Here is a 4,847-nt window from a genome sequence, read left to right as displayed (position 1 = left end):
ATGAAAACCAGTTAAACTCTATTTGCAACATCTTGCCCTTGCTGAGTGAAGTGGGCCTCTTAATGACTGTCACCTCCATCTGTCCCTACTCTAAGCTACTGACTTATGAGTTCTATTGTAATCTTAATGAGGAGATTGATAACTTGACAAGGACGCGGTGCATGCAAATCTTCATTCGGGGAAAATGGTATGTCTTTGGTCCAGATGTGATAAATGAATATTATGGGTTGAAGAGTGTTGATGAAGAAGAAATCACGGACTGGGATTTAGTGGCAAGGACTGTAACAGGTGGAAAAACCCCTGAATGGCCTACGGGTGACATCGATACACTGTCTAGCTCAAAACTCACCTCCAAATATGTCATCCTGCACCGTATTGCTCTTCACAACTGGCTACCATCTGCTCATTTTCATACGGTCAGCAAGCAATTGGCAGCTCTTCTGTTTCGGATTGGGACTAAAATGTCGATTGACCTAGGGTCATGGATCTTTTATCACATTCTCACGTTGATACATCCGCGAGAACAGAAGGTAAGGTTACATTTTCCTAACCTTATATTTGGGGTTTTGACAACGCAGGGCCTTGTGCCAATGCCTAGTGAGGTTATCAGTCCGACTCTTCTGTATACTGTTGATCATTGCCTTCTAATTGGAAAGCATATTCGTGATGTTACGCCGGTGAATCCTCCTCCCTCTTCGGATACTGACAATGTGGATGCTGATTCTCCACATGTGAAGGATGTTCAACTCTCTATTCGACTGAAGGCCCGGGTATCTGAACTTGAGACTGTTCATGGTATTATTGCGAAGCAGTTGACTGTGGCCTTCTCCGCTTCTCCGCTTGAGCTTGACTGAACCTGCTACTGCTGATGCTGCTAAGCTCGACAGTGAGGACCCCTCCAATGCTTGACTGCACTTTGTCTATTTTTTGCCAAAAAAGGGGAGTGTTGAACTCAGGGGGAGTGTTTTTGTAGGAGTTTGTACCTTCTGGCCCTGTCTGGGCGTTTGATTGTGATGGCACCACTCGTATGAAGAATGTTGTTTTGGTTCAGCATAGTTTGTATGCTGTCTTTTTGCTATGAATTGTAATTCAGATCCTTGACTTTTATGCAATTGTTATCTTTGCCCTATCTAGTTTGTTTTTTTTATCTTAGTCGAGTTGTTTTGCCAAATAATAGCCAAAGGGGGAGTTTGTTAGTGTTTTAATTACTCAAAAAAACCCAACATATAATTGGCATTATTATTATGGCAATCTAAGATAGCGTTAGCTTGGTGTCGATTTGTGTTACAGAAGACTGATTGATCAGATACAGCACCAGACGTACTGACACTGAAGACCTGTTTTAGGAAGATGTTTCCTTTTACTGAACGCGGTTTAAAGAAGTCAGCTTTGGAAAGAATATCAGCGGATCTGTCTTGGAAAGGTATGGATTGAATCTTTAAGATTACATTCTTCTCATATCGTCCTACCATCTACAATCAGAGATACCTATGGAAAGTGTTCTAGCTATGGAAGTATAAGTACCCTTATTCGGTCATGAATTAGGGTTACGTTTTTTAGAAGAAAGAAACACTTCGACATATACTAAGAGACCACATCTTTGATTATCATGCCTCTTCTCAAGACAATTTGTTCTTGTTGATTATGATGAAGAACTTGAGAAGAGATATCGTTGCTTAAACAAAAAGGACGCTAAGATCACACAGATGTGGGAATAATATTGGACTGCGTCATTGAAGTGGACTGCATCAGAGTTAGCTCTCCAAGTGAAGGGATTTCATTGGACTTCTATATGCACGGCTCTCCATCTTCAACAATCCACTAAATCAGTGTAGACTGGGTACGTACCTTGTGTGCGGCACTCGGGTGAGATTATTGTTCTCTACCTTTGTACATTGGATTATTTGTTAGTGGATTGGACGCCTATGTGATCGTCCCCCAGATGTAGATACACACTGTATCGAACTGGGTAAACATCTTGTGTGTTGTTTTTTTTGCTGTCTGCCTTAGTTTACTCTTTCCGCAAACTAATTAGTGATTCGACTATCTGACTGATATCATCGCTGAATCTTTCAAACTAATTCATCAGTCGTTTAATCCTATTAATATTCTTAAATTGAGAAAATGCAAAATTACAGTATTGACAGGAAAAAATTGTACGCTGCAAAGAACATGTAATAGGTTTTACAGAAGACTACAATTAGAATAACCTAGGAGTAAAAACACACAAGCCACCCATCCAAAACATGAAGTTAAACCAACAAAAGAAACAAACGTAAATTAGCTATAAATTTAAAAACGAAACAAAAAGCCAATGAATATGATGGAAAAAAGAAATTGATAATTGCAACAACCAAATAATAGTTATTGCACAAGATCGAAATTACAAAAACTACCGGAAAAAAAAAAAAAAAAAAAAAAAAAAAAAAAAAAAAAAAAAAAAACCCAACACTCCCAAAAAAAAAAAAAGAAAAAAAAAAAAAAGAACACACACAATTTACTTATATGAAAACCACTATTCCAACGAACACAAACAACGACTAATATAGATAAATAAAAAACCCATACACAACACCAAAAGATAATAACTACAACGCATATGTTAACAAGAACACATACTTATGCACAAAACTAATAACACCTTATGCACAATAAATATATATTACAAACACACGAAAACCCAGACCCGGTGACTACATAGCCCCAAAGCGCATAACTACAACGCATATCTTAACAACAACACATACTTATGCACAAAACCAATAACACCAGATGCACAATAAATATATATTACAAACACACGAAAACCCATACCTGGTGACTCCATAGCCCCAAAGCGAACAGAGAATGAAGCAAAAAAAAAAAAAAAAAAAAAAAAAAAAAACGAGACTGTAATCTTTGCCACAACACAAACAAAAAACACAGAAAAATACACAGTATATAAAGATGTACGCTGACTGACTACATGAATGCAAAATATCTTTATTTACCATATTTAATACACCTAAAAATAAGCAAATCAGCCGAAATAAAAACAAAAAAAAAAAAGGAAAAAAGAAGCAAAGACAATAAGGCCCCTAAATCAAAGATCCGGCACAAATGGAATAAATAAATCCAAAACTAAATCAAAAAACATGAGCCATAGATCAAGCTAAAATCGAAGGTCAGATTCTGTCCACAGACCACATGTGGAGACATGACCTCATTTGATCCTCAATCTATAAGGGGGTATTTGAAACCCATAGTAATGTGTTGAAAACCTATCAACCAAACAATACCTGATATGGTTAATTCCCCGATGTACGTAGAGAGTATACCGTATGTACAAACTATAGTGTATGTATGAACAATGTAGAGTAGACCAAAAAGTAGCTCAAATAACTCTTTTATTCATAAATGTTCTTGTGTAGAGAGAAGAGAGAGTATTTAGCTAGAGAGAGAGAGAGCTAGTGGAGAAGAAGGAGAGGAACCCCTAACTTGGAGGGCTAAGGCCCTATTTATAGGGTCAAGCGTAGGCAGGTTTGAACTTGATCCGTGGACCGGGACCCAAACCGTTTGACCCCGACCCAAACGAGAGCACCGAGCGTACGTGGAGCCTGTACCCGGTGTATATTCCCCATCATGAAGCCCCCCCAGTTCGTGCCCTGACGATGAGCTAGCGAGGAAGGGTTCGGGCTGGAAAACTGATTATAAGGTCCGTGACTTACGCTGGTTGCCTCGTTAAAAACCTTAAGCTAATAAAAAACCCAGTGGGAAAATTTTTTAGCTTAGGAAAAAAGAGCACAACGCCAAACGCAGTCTGGTGGACAAAAGAAAGGGGTTGCCCGACCTAGGGGTCGATTTTGCAACATGATTCGCGAGGTCGAATCTTTACCGATCGAGCGGCCAGGAAGCTAACTAAGATCGGGAGATCGGGTTAGCTGCGACCTAGAGGTCGACTTTACTGGTTTACCGACCGGGTTGCTAGGTACGACCTGATGGTCAGATTTATTTGCGATTTGGGGATCGAACTTTCTATGACTTTAACACTAGGAGACTGGGGATGTCGATTTACGTGTGAAGCGATCTACGAGACCGGGAAGGTCGATCTACGCGTGAAGCGATCCACGAGACCCGAAGGTCTAATGGAAACGAGACCCAGAATGTCACTTTGCTTAGGGAGCACTTCAGTGCGCGAGCTCCACAGGCTGAGGGGGCATGCTCTACAACCTTATCAGTGTAGAAGCCCCCCTACTCCCTTTGTTGCCAGAATCGTCAACCTGAGGGAATAGATATGGTAGATTCTCAAGTTTGCTCTGCGATTTAGACTGCGATCGGGAAACGACCCGACTGATCTCATGATGCCGATGCATCAAACGATAGCGAGATGCACTCGGTTTACGAATTGAAAGTCCCAGGCGGAGGGACACTTGGAAACCCGATGGTCTAACGATAGCGAGACCGGGAAGGTTACTTTGATCTTAATCTCCCCAGTATATACCAAACTTTATCAAGGCCGGGACGGACCCGGTCCCTCGTCGAGAACTGTCATCTAAAGCTAACAGCTATCTTAACAAGGCCAGGACGGACCCGGTCCTCTGTCGAAAGCTGATGGCTATACCCAACTTAACAAGGCCGGGACGGACCCGGTCTCTCGTCGAGAGCTGTCGTCTAAAGCTAACGGCTATACCCATCTTAACAAGGCCGGGACGGACCCAGAATTAGCCTACTCTTGTAGGGTTTCGTGGCCTACCGATCGTGCCGGGAACGACCCGGACTTTGCCTACTCTCGTAGGGCTTCGCGGCCTACTGACCGTGTCGGGACGGACCCGGACTTTGCCTACTCTCGTAGGGCTTCGCGGCCTACC

The sequence above is a fragment of the Ipomoea nil genome, unplaced genomic scaffold (assembly GCF_001879475.1).
Source record: "Ipomoea nil cultivar Tokyo-kokei standard unplaced genomic scaffold, Asagao_1.1 scaffold3231, whole genome shotgun sequence".
NCBI lineage: Eukaryota > Viridiplantae > Streptophyta > Magnoliopsida > Solanales > Convolvulaceae > Ipomoea > Ipomoea nil.
The sequence above is the reverse complement of the archived record's forward strand: the minus strand, read 5'-3'. Positions refer to the sequence as shown.